Here is a 23,933-nt window from a genome sequence, read left to right as displayed (position 1 = left end):
CCCGGCTATTTTTTGGTTGCAGTTAAGCTGGGGCCGGGTTTGAACCCGCCACCCTCGGTATATGGGTCCGGCGCCTTACCGACTGAGCCACAGGCGCCGCCCTACTTCTAAATATTTAAATGTCATAAACCAAAGTAGAAAAATTGTTAAATGAGGTATATTCTTTTGTCCTATCTTGATAAGTATGATTTCATAATAACACAGGTGGTCACATTCAAATTTGTAATTCTCGAACAACTCTGAGTTACATACAGAAACGTGGCAGCTTAGGGAGAGACAGGCCTCAGCCCACCCACTTTCTCTTTCTACCCACAGCTGTATTTTGTGCTACAAAGAATCATGGATACGTGCTATGGTTCAACCCAGCCCAGAAATCTAAGCCTGGCAAGTAGCTACCTCTTACTGAGCCTAAGCACATACATCAGAGGTATAGTTTGCTCTCAGGAAGACAAATCTGGGGAATATGGCTGTCTAGACCTTGAAAATGACCTTGGAAAGTTGGATAAAGAATTCCAGAGACCTAGATAACTGGAACAGAAGTTAGGTGGGCTGGCATAGGTTACAGGTGAGCATATTCCCCTAGCTGCTTACTGTGTGAGACCTTTGGGGAGAGTTGTAATCAAAGGTAGGCCAAAGTGAAAAAACTGACTAAAATAAAACATTCCAAAATGTTAAAGAATTGTCTTTGCATGGTAAAATAAATCATCTTTTTTCTATCCTTTCTATATTTCTTAATTTTTCACGTTTTTATCATTAGTTTGTTTGAGACCTTAAGTGTATATGTAAGGTAAGGCACCCTCGCTGCTGAATATCCTGTTTATTTTGCAACAAAAGTGTGCAAGGAATCTTGAAATTTTTGTATGGCAACCCACTGGTGAGAATAGTTTTACTGTGAGGTGTTAAATAGTTCCTCTGTGTATGTTTTTATTCTCACATACTTTTCCTCCTTCTTGAAATACATTATACTACTGTTGTCCTAAAAGCAACCTGACAAAAACTGTTGCAATGAAAAGTGTGTGTGTTTTCAACTGGGGTGGGTGATGCTTACGAAAAATCTTTATTAAGATGTCTAATGTAGGCTTGGTACCTGTAGCTCAGCAGTTAGGGTGCTGGCCACATGCACTGGAGTTGGTGGGTTCGAATCCAGCCAGGGCCTGCTAAAAACAACAACAACAAAAATAGCTGGGTGTTGTGGCAGGTACCTGTAGTCCCAGCTCCTGGGAGGCTGAGACAAGGGAATTTCTTTTTTTTTGTAGAGACAGAGTCTCACTTTATGGCCCTCTGTAGAGTGCTGTGGCCTCACACAGCTCACAGCAACCTCCAACTCCTGGGCTTAAGCAATTCTCTTGCCTCAGCCTCCCGAGCAGCTGGGACTACAGGCGCCCGCCACAACGCCCGGCTATTTTTTGGTTGCAGTTTGGCCGGGGCCAGGTTTGAACCCACCACCCTCGGTATATGGGGCCGGCGCCCTACCGACTGAGCCACAGGCGCCGCCCGACAAGGGAATTTCTTAAGCCCAAGAGTTTGAGGTTGCTGTGAGCTGTGATGCCATGGCGCACTACCAAGGGTGACATAGTAAGACTCTGTCTCAAAAAAAAAAAAAAAGGTGTCTAATGTAGCTTTTAGGCAGAATAATATTTAAATATTTCAAGGACCTTTTCTATTTTTAATGTTCTTTAGAGCTGTGGTTATATAATCTTTCTGTATAACAGTTTTAGCATCTAATGATATTATTTCTTAGGAAGTTCATTCTTATTATATATTTAGGCCAGATTTTTCTCACTATAACCTAACCTTTTAGTTATAATTATGATCTGATCTATATAAAAAAAAAAATCTGTAATCCTGCAGTGCTCATATATAAGCATTTTACAGGCTATTGGATAAAAGACAAGATGGAAATTTAGTTCATTCATTTAGCTGAAGCCAATACACCCCTGCTGTGGGTATTGTATATCTAACCTAAATCTTCTTATGACATGCCCACCACATGGCTTAGTCAGGGGGGAATTCTTCTTTAGCAGTAGTACTGACCTTCTTAGAAAGTTTTTCTGCTTAAGACTTTTGTCTTACTGCATTTCCTACTGGGTAATCTTTTCCTTGGATTTATACTCTTGACCTCAGGAAAAATTATGAAGGTCTTGATTGTTTACAGATGGTATCAGAACACTTAATCTCACTGTTGATGGTTGGCAAATAATTACAAATTATTTTTGCCTTTTCCTTGTTGAAGAAATTCAATCCTTTGCACGGAGGGTGTAATGATTTCACTTGAAGACAAACCCACTTTAACAGTATTTTAAAGTAATTATACATCGGCTTTATAAGCAGGAATTGATAACTGCTTTACCTCATCCAGTTATAAGAATCAAACGATATGGTTTCATTCATTGATTTGGTAGCTATTTATTGAACATTTATTAATTGGTAGACATTATGCTAGCCCTAAGGTATGTAAGAAATGAAAGACATGATCCCAGTCTTTAAGAATCTTACTAGATAGATTTAACTGACTAATGGAGAAGCAGATAAATGTGGTCAGATGCCACATAAAGATGTTCTGGTCAGTGACAGACTGTACATACAATGGTGGTCCCATTATAATGGAGCTGAAAACTTCTTTTTTTTTTTTCTTTTTTGTTTATTTATTTATTTATTTATTTTATTTTTTTCTTTTTTTTTTTTCGTAGAGACAGAGTTTCACTTTATGGCCCTCGGTAGAGTGCTGTGGCCTCACACAGCTCACAGCGACCTCCAACTCCTGGGCTTAAGCGATTCTCTTGCCTCAGCCTCCCGAGTAGCTGGGACTACAGGCGCCCGCCACAATGCCCGGCTATTTTTTGGTTGCAGTTTGGCCGGGGCCGGGTTTGAACCCACCACCCTCGGTATATGGGGCCGGCGCCCTTACCGACTGAGCCACAGGCGCCGCCCGAGCTGAAAAATTCTTATCTGCTGGTGATTTTGTGGCTCTCTTAATGTTGTAGCACAATGCATTATGTGTTTGTGGTGATGCTATTGTAAACAAACCTACTGCACTGTTAGTTATAAGAAATCACAGAGAATACAAACAAATGGAAAAACATGTCACGCGCATGGATAGCTAGAATCAACATTGTTAAAATGTCTCTACTACCAAAAGTGATTTACAAATTCAGTGAAATCCCCATCAAGTTACTGAAGTCATACTTCACAGATCTACAAAATAATTCTGTGCTTTGTTTGGAACCAGAAAAGAGTTCAAACAGGCAAACAATTTTAAGTGAAAAAAACAAAAGCATTACATTGCCAGACTTCAAACTATACTACAAGGCTATTGTAACCTAAACAGCATGGTATTGGTGCAAAAACAGAGACATAGCCCAATGGAAGAGAACAAAGAACCCAGATATAAAACCATTTACCTACAATCAGCTAATCTTTGACAAAGTAGACAACAACATACACTGGGTAGAAGAATCCCTATTTATTAAATGGTGCTGGGAAAATTTGACGTGCAGAAAAAGGAAATAGGACCCCTACCTCTCACAACTCACAAAAATTAATTCAAGGTAGACAAAAGACTTAGATCTAAGACATGAAATCATAAGATTTTAGAGGAAACTGTAGCAAAAACTCCTCTAGATATCAGCCTAGGCAAAGAATTTATGACTAAGACTCCAGTGGCAATCACGGCAACATCAAAAAATTAATAAATGAGATGTGATTAAACTAAAAAGCTTCTGCACAGCCAAGCAAACAATCAGCAGAACAAATGGATAGCCTATGAAATGGGAGAAAATATTCACAAACTACACATCTGATAAAGGGCTAATTACCAGAATTTACAAAGAATACAAGCAAATCAGCAAGAAAAAAGTAAACAACCTTATTAGAAAGTGGGCAGAAGGGGCAGCGCCTATGACTCAGTGGGTAGGGCACTGGCTGCATATACTGAGGGTGGCGCGTTCAAACCTGGCCCTGGCCAAACTGCGACAAAAAATAGCCAGGTGTTGTGGTGGGCCCCTGTAGTCCCAGCAACTCAGGAGGCTGAGGCAAAAGAATCGCCTAAGCCCAGGAGTTGGAGGTTTCTGTGAGCTGTGATGCCACAACGCTCTACCAAGGACGATGAAGTGAGACTCTATCTCTAAAACAGAATAATAATAATAATAATAATAATAAATAATAATAAAATGAAAAATAAAAGAAAGTGGGCAGAAGACGCAAACAGAAGCCTCTCGAGAGAAAAAAGGTGAATGGCTATAAACATGAAAAAATGCTCAAGGTCACTAATCATCAGGGAAATGCAAATTAAAAAAAAAACACAATAAATTATCACCTTTCTCCAGTTAGAATGGCTTTTATTAAAAAGTCTACAAACCATAGATGCTAGATTTCTTTCAGCTGACATTGAGAGAAAGGAACACTTACACACTGTTGGCGGGACTGGAAATTAGTACCACCACCTCTATGGAAAACAGTATGGATTTTCCTCAAAGAACTAAAAGTAGACTTATCCTTAGGTCCAGCAATCCCACTATTGGGTATTTATCCAAAGGAAAAGAAGACTTTTCATCAAAAAGACACCTATACTCAAATATTTATTGCAGCACAACTCACAATTGCAAAGATGTGAAATCGACTCAGCCATAAAAAAGATAAATTAATACTTCTTGCAACAATCTGAACTGAAGGCCATCCTCCTAAGTGAGGCATCTCAAGAATGGAAAAACAAACACTACATGTATTCATTATTAAATTGGAACTAACCCGGTGCACATAGGTGCACAGAGGGAAGTAAAACTCAGTGGAAATTAACCATGGGGGAGGGTATTGAAGTGGAGGAGACAAAATCAACTTAATGGGCACTATGAACACTTTTTGGGTGATGGGCACACCTGTAGCCAGGAATCAAGCATTGCAAAAAATAATCCAGGTAAGCTAAAAATAACAAATTGGGACTAGCTTCATGTTAATTTTATAGGCTTTGAATATTTTAAAGTATTATTTTCATAAATTAAAAATTAAATATAAACAAAAAAGCATAGCACATACAGTAAGTATAGTACATAATAGTTGTTATAATAGATAGCTGAGTTACTGGTTTATGTATTTAATATACTATACATTTTATTGTTATTTTAGAGTGTACTCCTACATATTAAAAAAAAGTTAACTGTAAAGCAGTCTCAGGAAAGTCCTCCGCGAGGTATTCCAGAAGAAGGCCCTGTTATCACAGATGACAATTTCATCAGTGTTATTGTTCGTGAAGGCCTTCCAGTGAGACAGGATGTGGAGGAGGAAGATGTGTTGATGATTTTGGCCCTGTGTGGGCCTAGGCTAAAGTATGTGTTTGTCTTAGTTTTTAACAAAAAAGTTTAAAAAGTAAAAATAAAAAATTTATGAAACAGAAAACAGTTGCCAGATGTGGCTCTTGCTTATAATCCCGGCACTTTGGGAGGTTGAGGTGAGAGGATCACTTGAAGCCAGGAGTTCAGAACCAGCCTATACAAAATAGTGAGACTCTGTCCCTACAAAAAATAAAAGAAGAAATTAGCCAGGCATTGTGGCATATGTATATATATTGTTAATTATGGAGAAGGCTGTTTCAGGAGGGTTAGTTGAACACAAGAGTTGGAGGTTGAAACAAGCTGTGATCGTGCATTCCAGTCTGGGCAACAGAGAAAAACCCTATCTCAACAACAACAACAACAACAAAGCTTATAGACTAAGTATATAAAGAAAGAAAATATTTTCATATAGCTGTACAATCTGTGTTTTAAACTAAGTGTTATTGCAAAAGAGTCAAGTTTTAAAAAATGAAAATGTTTATAAAATTAGTTACAGTAAATTAAAGTTTATTCTTGAGGAAAGAAAAAAGTTTTGCAAACTTAGTGTAGTCTGAGTACCCAGTGTTTAAGGTCTACAGTAGTGTCCAGTAATGTCCTCACATTCACTCACCACTCATTGACTCACCCAGAGCATCTTCCAGTCCTGCAAGCTCCATTCATGGTATTAATAGAGTCTTATACAAGTGTACCATTTTTTATCTTGTACCATATTTTTACTTCACCTTTTCAATATTCAGATATGTGTTGATACACAGATGCTTGCCCTTGTGTATTCAGTGCAACAACATGCTGTATAGGCTTGTAGCCTCTGAGCAGTAGGCTGTAGCATATAGCCCAAGTGTGTATAGGCCATGCCATCTAGGTTTGTGGAAGGACATTTGATGACGTTCTTGTAGCAAAATCACCTAATGATGCATTTCTTAGAGTATGTCTTCATCACTAAGTGGTGCATGACTATAAATAGATCATTATAATGCCATATATTCAGTGTTAAAAGACAGTGTGGCTTTTGCTTTAGAACTGCGGTCTCCAACCCCTAGGCTGTGGATAGGTAGTGGTCCGTGGCCTATTAGGTACCAGGCCACACAGGAGGAGGTGAGCAGCAGGCAAGCAAGCAAAGCTTCATCTGTATTTTTGGCGGCTGCCCATTGCTCACATCACTGCCTGAGCTCCACCTCTCATCAGATCAGCAACATTGGATTCTTGTAGGAGCACAGACCCTACTGTAAACTGCACATGGGAGGGATCTAGGTTGTGGGAATCTAATGCCTAATGATGTGACTTGGAGCTGAAGTGATGATGCTAGCACTTGGACCATCTAGTTACAAGGAAACTGGCTTAGGGCTCCCACTGATTCTGCATTATGGTGAGTTGTATAATTATTTTATTATGTATTATAGTGTAATAAAAATAGAAATAAAATACATAGTAAGTGTAATGCACTTGAATCATCCTGAAATCATGCCTTCTCCCACCAGTCCATGGAAAAATTGTCTTTCATGAACCTCATCTTTGGTGCCAAAAAGGTTAGGGACCACCTGTTTAGAATATGGGGAGATAAGTGTTCAAATCCCAACTCAGCTATTACCAGTTGTGTGACTTCAGGAATGTTATCACTATACTCCTTAGTTTCTTCTTTATAAAATAAGGATAATAGTGGCATATATCTCATAAACTTGCTGTGAGGATTAAATGAGGTAACATGTAAATGTGCTTAATCCAGATAGGCATATAGTGTCTAGTATAGTAGAGTGCTTGATAAAAGTTACTGTTATCATTAGAAGAAAAAATGTAAAAGAATGTATGGGAGTACAGTACAATTTTGAAACTGAAATTGGGGTATGGAGTGGCAGAAGGAAGGAAAATACTTCCTGATCTGAATTTTGAAGGATTAGTATGAATAGTGTAAAACAAATGCAAAAGCAGTGATTTATGGGAGAACCTGGGCTGCTGAGTTTGATGTGATTGGAGCTAAAGGAATGGCAAGAGTTGAGACTTAAGAAATAAGGAAAGACATGATCATAAAGAGCTTAGAGTGTCATGAGAAAGAATTTGGACTTTATCCTGAAAACAGTTAAGACCCAATTAAAGGCATCATGAGGAATAGATAAGATGACTAAGACTAATGTTAGAAGGTTGTTGATGTAATATACTTAGGGAAGAGAGGTGAAATTAATTTTTTAAAAGATAATTATATATTCGGTACTGTGTGTCAGGTGCTTTACATAGATAGAATAGTCCTGCAAGGATCTTCATTGAGTTTTTACAGTATGCTAGGGATGGGGTTGAGTGTTTCAGAGGCATTAGCTCATTTTCTCATGTCAGTAACCTTATAAAGTAGATTTTATTATTATTTTCATTTTACAGATGAGAAAATGAGCTCTAGAGAGGTTAAGTAATTTGCCTAAGATTCAGATCACATTCAGCAAGTGGCAGAACTGGGATTCAACCCCAGATTTATTTGACTCCATCACTTGATGTCTCTGAAGTGTATAACATAGCCTGTCATGTAAGAAAGACAAGGTCAGGGATGCAAAGAGGAGGCAGTATTAGGAGCCGTTAAGAGAACTTAAAGGATTTTGTCAGGCAAGAATTCAAGGATAAGTCCCAGATTTATGACTTGAGCCACTGGTGACACAGGGTATCATAAAACAGATTTATCAGAAAGGCAGTAGAGGTGAAAAGGGTAAGTTTAGATCGAGGCATAATTGGGTTTAAGGTGCTTAAAGGAAATCTAAGTAGAGAGTTTAATGATTTCTTTTTTGTTGTTGTTACATCACTTTTTACATATTAAGGAAATATATGTAAACTTTTGTTACATATGATGAGTAATGATCAAGTCAGCGTATTCTTTCTATACATTGGGTACATTTCAGTTCCTCTTTTCTAGCTATTTTGAAAGGTATAAAACATTACTGTTAACTACAGTCACCCTATTCTGCTGTCACGTTAGAATTTATTCCTTTCTGAAATCACTAGGATGAATACTATCAGAATTAGGGAATAGGAAGATGGGTTGAATATAAAAACAGGCTTAGCAAGCAGAGATTAGACTATGCTAGATTAGACCTTAATCCTGTTGTGCCAACAAGGCATATTTCTTTCACCTCCTTGAGAAGTTATTTTTCTAACAGGACTCCTTTCACTCCTGAAATAAATAAACCTGTTTCCTAATCTTAGAAGCAGAATCTCTTATTTGAAAGTACTGGTGTTGGCAAATATCTGATTTTTCAGGCAGAAAGAATCCGTAGTCAAAAGTAGTCTTCACTTTGGTTCTAGGTCTCTGTTTTAGTTTAACTCTGCAAAGGATTGGCAGTGTGGCTTTATCATATGAAAGATGTCTAACAAAAGAATTTATAAGTTGTTGAAATTATAAGAATGTATATTTTTAATGCAGTTTCCTGGGTATCACTTTCAGGATTCTTTTCAAAATGTAAACATCTACTTGTTGTTTAGTTGTGCAAACACATAGTCTAGCAAGTTTAAAAACCAATTTGCAATTGTTAATATTCTTATCTTTCTTTTACTAAAAACCCTATACTGGTTTCAGAATCCCTTCTGGCATAACCAGAAAACCACTGTGATTCTATTCACATTCATTGCTCTGGGAAAAACAGATGTATTGACACTGATTTCAGATCTAGTCTAGTTTCTGTTGTGTATCAGTGAAAAGTGTATTTATAACAAAAGCTTTGAAGACATTAGAGAAGAATAGAAACTTACTTTAGATAATTGTTTATAGCGACTTTTTTAGTTGGCACTATTATTTTTAATGTTATGATCCCTTCTGAAACTACCGTATAGGCAATTATTCTTAACCTGAGAATCTGACCAAAGCTGTGAATTATCTTCCCAAATTGTGAGGTAGATAAATAGGTTTGAATCTCAGGGGAATGACCTATGGTGGAGCTTTGTTTTTTTTTTTTTTTTGAGACAGAGTCTCACCATGTCACTGCTGGTAGAGTGCCGTGGCGTCACAGCTCATAGCAACCTTAGACTCTTGGGCTTAAGTGATTCTCTTGCCTCAACCTCCCAAGTAGCTGGTTCCACAGGCACCTGCCACAACACCTGGCAATTTTCTTTTGTGTTGCAGCTGTCATTGCTGTTTAGCTGACCCAGGCCGGTTTGAACCCACCACCCTCGATGTATGTGGCCAGCGCCCTACTCACTGAGCTATGGGCGCCACCCAGAGCTGTGGCTTTGTGAATAGCTGTACCATCCAGAAAAGTGGTAGTGGGGGTAACTGATGCAGAATGCATTCATAAAGTCACGTAGGAGAAGGCCTAGGATCGAGCCCTGAGGGACACTGTGTACAGAAATAGGCTTATGAAGTAGACAGAGAAGGATGGTGCAAAGAGGTATACAAGGAAATTCAGGAGAAGTATATGTCATAGGCTGAGGAAGAGAAAAGTTTCAAGAAGTTCCTGTATGGAACTATGACATTTTTTTCTTAATTTCTCCTCTAATAAAATTTTAATATATAGGTATAATGTACAGTATTTTTGTTTAAGTACTATGAGTTTTTGGAGGGCCACCAACTGTTGTAATATCTAAGATTTTTTTGCCTGCTTGGGGACAATATTGCCCTTATTAAAGATGTATGTGCTAGATGGAGTAAGTGACCTGAAGGCCACCACTGACTTTTGGTAGAATGATGGATTTTTAAAAATTTCTGATTAATATGAGAGTGCAGATGATTAGGTTACATCGTTTGCATTTGTTAGGTAAAGTCCAAGTTGTAGTTGAGCGCTTTACCCAGGAGGTGTGCCATATGCCCTGCATTGTGTCCCTCAGGTTTGAGCACACCAATCCCCTTCCTTCTTTCACCTCCCTAGAATGGTGGGTTTTAAAGCCACCAGTGGAGTGGATCAGAGCAAGGAAACAAAATCTCTATGAGGCCAGGGAGAGGGGGTGTTTTATTGTTTCTAGTAATTATTCTATTACCAAGAGCTAAGGTGTTGACATTTGAAAAACAATGCTGACGTATTTCCTTAGCCCTTGGTTTACTGGTATGGGGAATAAATAGCGTAGAGAATTACACTAAGTTTCTGTTATCATTCATTTAAATTTCATCATTGAAAACCTCAATTTGATTCATTATGTACAGAAAAATCTTTGAGGATGTTCTTACTTCACTAGGTTAGGATTAAATATGAATGTTACTTTTCTTTACTCTTTAAAATAGAATTCGTATGTAGTGGTTCCCTAGCCACAGGCTTCTGTGATCTTAGGCTCATGTGTAACTTTTGTACTCTTTCCATCTTTTTCTTTCAGTCTCTAATTCATCTCACACATTTTAATTAATAATGCAAGATGGCATATATTTTAAAGTCAAATGTAATATGTGTATATGCCTATTTTGGCCTTTTACCACATTTCCTTCCTCATATTCCTAGTATACTACCTACATGCCTTTAAATCTTGATCTTCCCTGGTTTAAAAACAGTTCTCTGCCCAGATTGCAATAAGATTTTCACCTCTCCCCATTACATCTTTACGTTGCCTTTAAGTTTGAATCAAACTTAGAAACAACCATGTTTCTGTTCTATATTCTTTAAGAAATATTTTATTTAGATTTATAGTAGTTGCTCAGGAAAGACTAGCAAGTGTGGGAGAGCAACTGTAAGAAAATCCTTTTTTAAAAAAGGCCTTGTTTCTGTGCTAGAGGTGGCCGGTGATTAGCTCTCAGAATCTGGACAGTCTTGGTTATACAACAACCACCTCTTGTCTATTTTTCTAGCACCTGATTTTGCAGTCTTTGTTCGAAGGCTTTCTGGCTTTTAACTTAACACTACCTGTGTTACTCTTGTAAAATGGAAGGCTATAATTGCACTGGAGTCAAGGGCCTGCCACAAATGAATAGAAGCCTAGAATTTCAGAAGGCCATGCATTATTGAAGCGATGTGAGTGTGAATTGGCCTCATACTACTGTTCAGAAAACAATAGCTCACTTGTCTCAAAGTAATTTTTAGCAACTGGCCTCATCAGCATGTGTTTATGAGTTCTAGTCTTGAGTCAGTCAAATTTCTTAACAAAAGCTCTTTACTTAATATTTTTTGATAAGCTGCTTATTTCCTCTCTACTTGTAGGTGGGGCTTTTTAAATAGACGTAATTGATGCATAGTAAAATACAGAATTTGATTAAGTTGTGACACACATACATAGATGAAACCACTCCCATCATCATGATAGTAAACAAATCTATCATTCCCAAATGTTTCTTCATGTCCCTGGAAGTCCCTCCTTCCATCCCCTCCCTGCCACCTCCTCCCCAGGCAACCGGACTGCTCTCTGTCATTATAGATTGTTTCACATTTTAAAAGAATTTTATATAAAGGGAATCATACAACATGTACTCCTTTGAGTACATCTGTTTTCACTCAGCTGGATGATTTTGAGATTCATCATCCTTGTTGTGTGCATCAAGAGTTCACTCCTTCTCGTTGCTGACAGTATTCCATTGTGTGGGTATACCATAATTTATCCATTCATAGGTGGGTGAGCATTTGAGATCTTTCTGGTTGGTGATATAACTATAGCTGCCAAAAATGGGCATGGTGGCTCACGCCTGTAATCCTAGCACTCTAAGGGGCAGAGGCGGGTGGGTGGCTTGAGCTTGTGAGTTGGAGACCAGCCTGAGCAGGAGACCCTGTCTCTGAAAACAAGCAGGCATTGTGTCAAGTGCCTACTGTAGTCCCAGCTACTCTGGAGGCTGAGGCAAGGGGATTGCTTGAGCCCAAGAGTTTGAGGATGCTGTGAGCTACCATGTCATGGCACTCTGCAAAGGCGATAAAATGAGACTCTGTCTCCAAAAAATATGCATATATAAAAATAAATAAAGCTGCAGTCAACATTACTGTACAAGTCTTTGTATGGACATATGTTAACCTTTTTTCTTGGTGAATACCTGTCAGAATGGCTGAACCATATGGTAGTTATGTATTTCATTTTTTGAAGAGACTTAAACTTTTTCTTTTTTTTTTGTAGAGACAGAGTCTCACTTTATGGCCCTTGGTAGAGTGCCGTGGCATCACACAGCTCACAGCAACCTCCAGCTCCTGGGCTTAAGTGATTCTCTTGCCTCAGCCTCCCGAGCAGCTGGGACTACAGGCGCCCGCCACAGCACCCGGCTATTTTTTTGTTGCAGTTTGGCCGGGGCTGGGTTCGAACCCGCCACCCTCGGCATATGGGGCCGGTGCCCTGCTCACTGAGCCACAGGCGCCGCCGAGACTTAAACTTTTTCAAAGTGCGCGTACCACTTTTTATTATTACCACCAGCAGTGTACAGTGTTCAAGTTGCTTTACATCCTCACCAACACTTGGCATGGTCAATCTCTTTTCCATTTTAGCCATTTGAATAAGTATGTAGGTAGTGGTACCTCTTTATAGTTTTAGTTTGCATTTCCCGAATGATTCATGATGTTGAACATCTTTTCATGTGTTTATTTGCTATTATATGTCATTTTTGGCAGTCCATTCAAACCTAAATTTTTAAATTGGGTTATTATCTTATTGTTGATTTTTTTAGAGTTCTTTTATATAATCTAGACATAAGTCCTTGATCAGATACATACTTTGCAAAGTATTTTCCAAAGATTTTCTCCCAGACTGCAGCATTTTTTTCATCTTAGCATTGTCTTTTACAAAGCAGAAGTTTTATTTTGTTTATTTATTTTTTTAATTGAGATTTTATTGGTTGTGTTGATGATCAACACACAAACATTTCAATTTGTATATAATTAACGACATACAGACCTAAATCTACAAAGTCACATATTGTGAACAGGCACTGTGTCTCATTCCTGTAATCCCAGCACTGGGAGGCCGAGGGAGGTGGATCCCTTGAGCTCAGGAGTTCAAGACCAGCCCAAGCAAGAGTAAGACTTCATCTCTACTAAAAATAGAAAAAAAAAAACTAGCCAGGTGTTGTGGTGGGCATCTGTAGTCACAACTACTCAGAACGCTGAGGCAAGAGGATCATTTGAGCCCAAGAGTTTGAGGTTGCTGTGAGCTGTGACACCACAGAACTCTACCTAGGGTGACAGAGTGAGACTATGTCTCAAAAAATAAAAATAAAAAATTCAAAAAATAATAAAATAAAAACAAAAAAGTCATGTATTGTCATTCTTTTTTAAACAGTTACTATCTGGCTTAAAATTTGGAGGTACATTTTCCTTAAGAGGATATCAAATATGAGTATCTTCAAATGTTGAGAGGCTGTTACTTAAGTCCCACCAATTCACAATTTATCATATACATTACATGCTGAAATTTTCAGTCTTTCACAACACATTAACAAAGTTTTTAGGAAAGAAGAACTACCACTACCAAAACATTATACAGAATTATTATTATCAGAATTGTGTGTGTGAGAGCCATGATCAGGGACTGGTTTTCTTTTTTTTTTTTTGGCCGGGGCTGGGTTTGAACCCGCCACCTCTGGCACATGAGACCGGCGCCCTACTCCTTGAGCCACAGGCACTGCCCGGGACTGGTTTTCTTTAGGAAACAATTCCACTAAAAACCAACAAGGGAATAGAAATAATTTAAAATGTTGAAGGCATTAAATGCAGGACTGTGATTCCATATTGCCATTTAGTATGATTTGTATTATGGATATAAAAGCTAATTCCGCTGGGTGCGGTGGCTCATGCCTGTAATCCTAGCACTCTGGGAGGCCAAGGCGGGTGGATTGCCTGAGCTCACATGTTCAAGACCAGCCTGAGCCAGAACGAGACCCTGTCTCAAAAAAAAAAGAAAAAGGCTAGGTGCCCATAGCACAGTGGCACCAGCCACATAAAAAAAAAAATAGGCTCATTCTCCAACTATAGAATATTAAACTGACACTCAAGACAATCTGAGCCTCTCATAATTTAATATCCTCCACTATTTTCTGGTTTTACCAAAAAATAACTAGCAAATGATTTTACCTGTTTAAAAAAAGCATTTACAGGCTTGATGCCTGTGGTACAGTGGTTAGCGTGCTGGCCACATACACTGAGGCTGGCGGGTTCGAATCCAGCCCAGGCCAGCTAAATAACAGTGACAACTGCAACAAAAAAATAGCTGGGCCTTGTGGTGGGTGCCTGTAGTCCCAGCTACTGAGGCAAAAGAATCATTTAAGCCCAAGAGTCTGAAGTTGCTGTGAGCTGTGATACCATAGCACTCTACCGAGGACAACATAGTGAGACTAGTCTCAAAAAAAAGAAAAGTCATTTGCTATTAAAAAATGGGATGAGGTGAAATTTTCTCTATCTTAAAAATATTTCTAATGGGCGGCGCCTGTGGCTCAGACGGTAAGGCGCCGGCCCCATATACCGAGAGTGGCGGGTTCAAACCCGGCCCTGGCCAAATGGCAACCAAAAAATAGACGGGCGTTGTGGCAGGCGCCTATGGTCCCAGCTACTCGGGAGGCTGAGGCAAGAGAATCGCTGAAGCCCAGGAGTTGGAGGTTGCTGTGAGCTGTGTGAGGCCACGGCACTCTACCGAGGGCCATAAAGCAAGACTCTGTCTCTAAAAAAATATATATATATATTTCTAATGCCATTTAAAACTTTGCTTTTATAATATGGCTGATAACAATATTACTCTAGATTTACTGGAAGAGTGACAGGGACTATTGATGAGACAAGGTAAATGAAATTAATTAGTGTTTCCATTTTCTGCCAGTAAATCTCTAGGTTCTTGGTTAGAATGTTTGGTCTGTTTTCCCTTTGCCCCTCTTCTACCTTTGGTTTGTACTTTTTTCCCTAAAGACTTATCCTTTCCTGCTACCTTTTTTGGCTTTGTTTCCACTTCTGCAGGCACAGGGTTAGCTGACAATGGCCCCAGGGCTCCTTTTATGCTCTCCCTTCACCACTGGTTTGGCTGAGCTCACCTTCCTCTTGGGCACTTTGGCAAGCTAGGCTGCCTGGCCGCTGTGCTCAGGTGCTGGGAGAACCAGGTGGAACCAAATTCTAAGAGCAGAAGTTAAATTTTGATGAGTCCCATTTTTCAGTCTGCTCTTGTATAGATTGTGCTTTTTGTGTCATATTTAACAAATCATTGCCTAACCTAAGGTCGTGAAGATTTTCTTCTGTTTTCTTTTAGATAGCTTATCATTTTAAGTTTTACATTTAGGTCTGTGATCTAGTTTGAGTTATTTTTATATACGAGGTCTGACAATTAAGTTTGCAAACTCATTCTAGAAAAAGTGCTACATACCTCAGTGCTGAATATCACTGCAGTCCTTCGAAGTACTCCCCTAGGGAAGGTGTGCACTGACACCGGTGCCTGTGCACTCTTGACAGCAATTCTGGAATGCTTTTTCTGGAATGCCCATCAGAGCTGTCATTCCTTGATGTCCTGAATGTCATCAAAATGTCTTCTTTTCAATATTTCCTTTATCTTCTGGTAAAGAAATAAGTCCCTAGGGGACCTATCAGGTGAGTAGGGAGGGTGTTCCAATACAGTCACTTGCTTACTACCTACCTGAACACTCCTCACAGACAGTGCCCGGTGAGCTTTTTGCTTTTGTTCATTAGTGAGCTCCTTTGAGAACCAGTTTTGCTCCTTTCCTGTTCCAAGATTTTCAGTTAAGATTTTCCTGTATATCTATCAGTATTTATTTGGTCTGCTTTGCTTCTCAAAGTCAATCAACAATTTTGACACATGAGAACATGAATTTTTGTGATGTTTTAATCAGTTCTGCCTGTTACTGGCTGTCTTGACCTCTCTCCATCAGTGATGTTTTCTCTCCCCTCACAAAACATTAATCCTTTTGTACACTGCTGTTTTCTTCATGGCATTATCCCCATAAACTTGAGCTAACATGTTCCCGATTTCACGTCCACTCTTGCCAAGTTTAACAAGAAATTGAGTGTTTGTTTGTTGCTCTAATTCAAGCTCCGACATTCTCGCAAGGGCACACAGAAACATGGAGCAACAATAACACCCCTCAGCAAGACTCCACCACGCGTGGACAGGAACACAACTGTGAGACACTGATGAGGTGAGATTATGACACCTTCCCAAGCTGTCTGTATAGTGCTGCCCACATAGGCACACGGTGGTGAGTTAGCAGAATTAATCCTCAGATCTTGTATGGTGTGAGGCTTTTTTTGGCATGTGGATAGCCATTTGTTAAAGAAGCTTTATTTTTCCACTGCATTGCCTTTGTGTGTTTGTCAAAACTCAGTATCCAACAAACAATAAAAGAGAAGATCAATAAGTTAGACTTCATCAAAATTAAAAAACATCAAGAAAGACAACTATAGAATGGGAGAAAATATTTGTAAATCATATATCTGACAAGGGACTTTTATCTAAAATATGTAAAGAACTCTTACATCCAACTCAGCAATGAAAAGATAGTTAACCCAATTAAAAAGTGGACAGGATTCAAATTTAACATTTCTCCCAGGAAAATATACAAATGGCTAATAAATACATGAAAAGATGCTCAACATCACTAGTTATTGGGAAATGCAAAACAAAAACAAAACCATGCGACCCTAGTTCATACCCACTAAAATGGCTATAATAAAAAAAGCTAAAAACAAGTGCTGGACAAATTGGAATTATGTACATTGCTGGTGGGGAATGTAAAATTCAGCCACTTTGGATACAAGCACCTCAAATGTCAAAAAACTGATGAATAGGAAAATAACACATAGTATCATGTAGTGTATCCACATAATGGAATATCAGCAATAAAAACAAAAGTAGTGCTGGTATAACGAGGATGGACTTTGAATCATTAATGCCAAATGAAAGAAGTTGATAAAAAAAAAGAAGACCCCATATTTTATGATCACATTTATAGAGATCTGTAGTGATAGAAAAATTAGTGGTTGCTAGGGCTGTGGAGAGTGGAACAGGGGTGGAGAGGGACTGCCAGTGAGTACAAGGTTTCTTTATGTGGTGATGAAAATGTTCTCAAATTACATTGTGGAGATGGTGAGCTTTGTTTTATATTAATAAAAATCTCAGTAAAAGTGTTAAAATGAGTGGTCAATATATATGGGTTTGTTTCTTTCTCTTCTGTTCATTTGTATTTACACGAATACTATGAGGTTATGATTAGGGTAGCTCTATAATAAAACTTGAAATCACTTAATGTTAACCCTTCCATTTTTTATTTTCACAGTTGTCTTGGCTATTCTAGGCCCTTTGCATTTCCATGTGAATTTAAAAACCAATGTTTCCATTGTAGCCTAATCATTTGTACCCTCATATTAATCTGAAATTTAAAAAACATGTTTTTTAAAAAAGTTTCAATTTCTACAAAAAAAGCCTTCTTGGATTTTTATTGAGATTGTATTCAAGCTGTAGAAAATGTGGGGAAATTTTGGAATTGTCATCTTCACAATATTTAGTCTTCTAACCCATAAGCAGATATGTTTCTTCATGGATACAGCCCTTCTTTAATTTTTTACCCAGCAACATTTATAGTTTTTAATGTATATGTAATTCATGTCTTTTGTCAAATATGCCCTAAATATTTTATATTTTTGATGCTTTTACAACTGGTACTTTTTAAAAATTTCCATTTCTGATTGTATATGGAAATGTATAATTGATTTTTGGAGGTGGATTCTTGTGCACTACAATCTTACTAAACTCATTTGTTAATTCCATTGGATTTTTTGCACGATGATCAAATCATCGTCAAATAAAGACAGCTTTACTTCTTTCTTTACATCTATAAGGTATCTTTTATTTCTTTTTCTTATGAGATTGCACTGGCTAGAACCTCTAGTACAATGTCAAATAGAAGAAATGAGAATAGCCAATCCCTGATCTTGGGGAGTAAGCATTTAGCCTTTCACCATTAAGTATATAATGTTAGCTGTAGGGTTTTTATACATACCCGTTATAAGACTGAATAAGTTTCCTTTTTTTCTCTAGTTTGTTGAGAATTTTTATCAGAAATGGAAATTGAATTTTTTCAAATCATTTTTCTATTAAGATGATCATATGCTCTTTATTTTGGTTTGTTTATATGTGAGTTATATTTTTAGTTCAGGTAATATGTGAATTACCTGAGGTACATAATATATTGTGTTTTTTTTTTTTTTTTGTAGAGACAGTGTTTCACTTTATTGCCCTCGGTAGAGTGCTGTGGCGTCACACAGCTCACAGCAACCTCCAACTCCTGGGCTTCAGCGATTCTCCTGCCTCAGCCTCCCGAGTAGCTGGGACTACAGGCGCCCACCACAACGCCTGGCTATTTTTTGTTGTTGTTGTTGTTGTTGCAGTTTGGCCGGGGCTGGGCTTGAACCCACCACCCTCAGCATATGGGGCCTGCGCCCTGCTCACTGAGCCACAGGCGCCGCCAATATATTGTGTTTTTAATATGATGTTTGATTATGTTTGCTAGCATTTTGTTTAGAATTTTTACATCTGTATTTTGTAAAATACTGGCTTGTATTTTTCTTTGTCTAAAAAGATATTTGTCAGGTTTTGATTTCAGGGTAATGCTAGCCTTATAACATGAGTTAGGAAGTATTCTTTCCTTTTCAATTTTATTGGAAGAGTTTATATAGAATTGATAGTATTTCTTCCCTAAAGGTTTGGTAGAATTTGCCAGTAAATCCATTGGGTTCTGAACTTTTCATTGTGGGAAGTTTTTTAACTACAATTGCAATGTCACTAATGTAGAAGTCACTCAGGTTATGTATTTTTTTCTCAAGTGAGTTTTAATAATTTGTATCTTTCAAATAATTTGTCATTTCATCTAAGTTGCCTAATTTATTGGCATAAAGTTGTTCTTTGTTTTCTCCTTTTATCCTTTTAATATCTGCTAGAATCTGTAGTGATGTCACCTCTCATTTTTGATATTAATAATGTCTTCTTTTTTCATATTCAGACTGGCATGAAATTTATGGATTTTATTTATCTTCTGAAAGATTTAGCTTTTGATTGTATTAGTTTTTTTCTATTATGTTTCTGTTTCCTGTTTCACTAATTTCTGTTTCAATCTCTACAGGTTGAGTATCCCTTTTCCAAAATGCTTGGGACTAGAAGTGATTTGGATTTCAGATTTTTTCAGAACTTGGAAAATTTGCATTATAGTTTGATTGTAGTTTAACATCCCTAATCTAAAATCCAAAATGCTCCAGTGATCATCCTTTGAATATGTTGGTACTCAAAAAGTTTCAGATTTTGGAGCATTTTAGATTTCAAATTTTTGGATTAAGGATACTTAATCTTTCTATTTCTTCTTTTTAAAAAACATTTCTTAAGCTAGAAGCTGAGGTCATTGATGTGAGACTATTTTATTTCTTTTCTTTTTTTTTTTTTTTTTTTTGGGCCGGGGCTGAGTTTGAACCCGCCACCTCCGGCATATGGGACCGGCGCCCTATTCCTTGAGCCACAGGCGCCACCCGAGACTATTTTATTTCTAATATGGGAATTTAGTAATGTAAATTTCCTGCTAAATATTTTCTAACAGCATAAATAGGTTCTCTCTTTTTTTTTTCTTTTTCTTTTTTAGAGACAGAGTCTCACTTTATTGCCCTCAGTTGAGTGCTGTAGTGTCACAGCTCACATCAACCTCCAACTCCTGGGCTGATATGACCTCAGCCTCCCGAGTAGCTGGGACTACAGGCACCTGCCAGGACACCCGGCTATTTTTTTGTTTCAGTTTTGGCCAGGGCCGGATTCAAACCCACCACCCTCGGTATATGGGGCCAGCGCCCTACCCACTGAGCCACAGGAACCGCCCAATAGATTCGTTTTTATTCACTTTAACATACCCTTTAATTTTAGCTGAGTTCATGTGTAGGAAAATCACTTGAGCCTAGAAGCTCAAGACCAACTGGGAAATAGAGCAAGATATTGTCTCTAAAAAACACATATTTTGATTCTGATTTTCTCTTATTTTTCTTCTTTGATCATGGGTTATTTAGAAGTGTATTTAGTTTATAAGTGTTTGGGGATTTTCCAATGATCTGTTTGTTACTGGTTTTTAATTTGATTTCATTGGGGCCCAAGAGTAGTATGCTATATATATGGGGCTTGAATCCTTTCAAATTTCAAATTTATTGACACTAGTTTTATGACCCAGAATATGACTATCTTGCTAAATATTCCGAGTTCAAATGCCTAGCAATAGAAGAATATGTGTTCTACTATTCTGTAAAAATGGAGTAGTCTCTACTATATCCTTGCTGTTTTTCTGTCTACTCATTTTTTCAACAACTGAGGGAAGGTTGTTGAGATCTGTGCCTATAACTAGGTCTATATATATATCCTTGCATCCTAAAGTCTATTATAATCACTTATTTAAATGTTTAGGGTTAATCGATTGACTCCTTTGTAATTATGAAGTGATCTTTATCCCTGATAATTTTCTTTGCTTTTAAATTACATTGTCTGATGTTTTCGATGCAGGGTGGACATAAAGTTTCTGAATAGTTCAGCCTTCTTTTAACTGATCTTCAGCCTTCTTTTAACTGATCTGTCATGGCATATCTTCTTTTATCCTTTTCCCCATTTTGTACCTTTATATTTAAGATGCATTTCTTTTTCACAGCGTATATTTGGGTCTTAACTTTATGTTAGACTGACAGTCTCTGCCTTTAATTGAAGTGTTTATACCATTTACCTTTGATATAATTATAAATTGGGTTAGGTATGAGTAAGTATATCATCTTACTGTTTATTTTTCGTTTGTCCCACCTGTTCTTTGTCCCTTTTTTCTCTTTTTCTGCCTTCCTTTGAGTTATTTATTTTTATGATTCCATTCCATCTCCTTTGTTGCCATATTAGCTATAGCCCTTTGTTTTGTTATTTTACTAGCTTTCTAGGGTCTAGTTTATATAGCTAACTTTTCACAGTCTACCTTCAAGTGAAAATGTGTTCATGAGTGGAAGAAATCTTAAATAATTTACGTCCGTTTCTCCCATTCTATCCTTAATGCTACATGTATTGTCATGCTTTTTACTTTTACATACAAAGTACATTGTTACTATTTTGTTTTAAATAGACAATTGTTACTTAAAGATATTTAAATAAGAAAAACTTTATACATGTATATAACCTATGATATCATTTTCTTCCTGCCTGAAGGACATCTTTTAACTTTTGTTGTAGTTGTGAGTCTACTACAGATGAATTCTTTCAGCTTTTGTATGTTTGAAAACAAGTTATTTAATCTTTTTTCTTTCTGTTCATTTATTTATGTGACTTTTTTAATTAGAGTAAAAAACACATAATATAAAATTTACCATCTTAACTATTTTAAGTGTACAGTTCAGTAGTGTTAAGTTTATTCACATTGTTGTGAAACAGATCTCCAGAAATTTTTCATCTTACAAATCTAAAATTCTATTCCCATTAAACAACTCCCCTTTTCTCCTTATTCTCATCCCCCAGTAACCACTATGCTACTTTTTCATTCCTGTGAATTTGACTTTAGAGTATTTTCTGTAAGTAGAATTGTACACTGTCTGGTTGCGACTGGCTTATTTCATTTGGCATAATGTCCTTACGGCTCATCCATGTTACTGAATACAACAGGGTCTCCTTACTTTCTAAGGCTGACTAATATTCCATGATATGTAAATACCACATTTTGTTTACCCATTCATCCACTGGTGGTCTTTTGGATGCTTCCTTCTCTTAGCTGTAATAAATTAGTGCTGTTATGAACATGCGTGCACAAACATCTCTTTGAGACCCTGCTTTTAACTTTTTTGAATGTGTACCCAGAAGTGAGACTGCTGGATCATATAGTAGTTCATTTATAATTTTTTTGAGAAACTTCCATACTATTTTTAATAGTAGCAGTAGCATTTTACAATCCCAGCAACAGTACACAAGGGTTTCACTTTCTCACATCGTCAACAGCACTTGTTACTTTTATTTTTTGGTTTTTTGATAGTAGCCATCCTAATGCATGTGAGATGGTAATTTCATTGTGAGTTTGGATTGTGTATTCCTGGTGACTAGTGATACTGAGCATCTTTTCATATGCATGTTGCCTGATTTGTATATCATCTTTAGAGAAATATTAGTTTTTTATCCATTTTTAATCTGATTAGTTGGAGGTTTTTTTTGATGCTCTTTTATTATTTCAGATTTTTTCCCTGTGATTTGTCTTGGGTAATTTCTATTGTTACACTTTCTGATTTATTTCTTTAATATCTAATCTGGCCATAAGCCCATTTGGTATTTTTTTTTTTATTTTAAATTATAGTTTTAAAATTGTAGTTCTATTTCTGTAAGTTTGATTTCAGGCCTTTTTGTATCTTTACTTTTTGAACATGTGGAATATAATTGTAGTAATTGTTTTTTTGTCCTTCTCTGCTAATTCTAACAACTGTGTCAGTTCTAGGCCATTTTGATTGATTGCTTGTTCTCCTTGTCATTAGTTGTGCTTTCTTGCTTCTTTGCATGCTTGATAATCTTTGGATGGATGTCCAACATTGGGAATTTTACCTTGTCCATTGCTGAATATCTTTGCATCCTTATAAATTTTCTTAAGCTTTGTTTTGGTATGTAGTTAAGTTAGGACTTGCTTTTATAATTGGTTAGGTGAGTTTGGAGCAACGCTCAGTCTAGGACTAACATTATTCCCTACTACTAAGGTAAGTTCTTCCTGACGACTTAATGCTCTGTGAATTATGAGCTTTTCAAGTCTGACTGGTGGGAGTCAGCACTATTCTTGGTGCTGTGTTTTCTCTTATTTTAGATGGTTCTTTCCCTAGCCTCAGGCATTCCTTACACACATGAACCAGTGTTCTGCTGTGTACTAGAATGAGACTCTATCTTTGGGATTCTTCCCTTGACTAGTTCTCTTCTCTCTTGTATTTTGTCCTGTGAACTCTACTTGCCTTTGTCTCCTTGTACTCATAGCTCCATCTCTTCAATTCAGGAAGCCCACCAGTTTCCACTTTAATTCCCTTGTCCTGTGCCACTGTCTAGAAACTTTCAATGGGCCCCATGCAGTGGCTCCCGCCTGTAATCCTAGCTCTCTGGGAGGCTGAGGAGGGCGGATTACCTGAGCTCACAGGTTCCAGGTCAGCCTGAGCCAAAAGCAAGACCCCCGTCTCTAGTCTCTAAAAATAGCCGGGCATTGTGGCGGGCACCTGTAGTCCCAGCTACTTGAGAGATTAAGGCAAGAAGATCGCTTGAGCCCAAGAGTTTGAGGTTGCTGTGAGCTATGATGCCAGGGCACTACCAAGGGTGACAAATGAGACTCTGTCTCTAAAAAGAAAAGAAAGAAAGAAACTTAAGGTAGTAACCTCTGGCATTTATAGGACTTACTTTGTTTTCTAGCTGTCAGGGATGAGTGTCTTTGTTGCCTCTAGTGTCTTGAAAAAAATCATTGTTTCTTGTGTTTGTCTAGTTTACTTTTTTTTACTTTTTTTTTTTTTTTGGTTGTTTAAGGTAGGAGGACAATTCCAATCCCTATTACTCTATTTTGATCAGAAACAGAAGTCCTGTTTACTTGTAGTTTTGACCTGAGGAAGGCTCTTGTGTTAGGATTTTTTTTTCCTTTTTCAGACAGTCTCATTATGTCACCCTGGGTAGAGTGCTGTGTCATCACAACTCACAGCAACCTCAAAAGCTTGGGCTTAAGCGATTCTCTTGCCTCAGCCTCCCAAGTAGCTGGGACTG

General features: G+C 37.6%; 1 protein-coding gene across 3 annotated transcripts in view; it reads left to right on the top strand.

The window, feature by feature from the left end:
* CCDC15 (coiled-coil domain containing 15) overlaps nucleotides 1-23,933 on the top strand; it is an 86,501-nt gene that overhangs the window by 56,049 nt on the left and 6,519 nt on the right. The window lies entirely within an intron of this gene.

Source organism: Nycticebus coucang, chromosome 6, assembly GCF_027406575.1.
Source record: "Nycticebus coucang isolate mNycCou1 chromosome 6, mNycCou1.pri, whole genome shotgun sequence".
Classification (NCBI taxonomy): Eukaryota; Metazoa; Chordata; class Mammalia; order Primates; family Lorisidae; genus Nycticebus; species Nycticebus coucang.
Note: the sequence above shows the minus strand (reverse complement) of the source record. Positions and strands in the feature narration are given on the sequence as shown.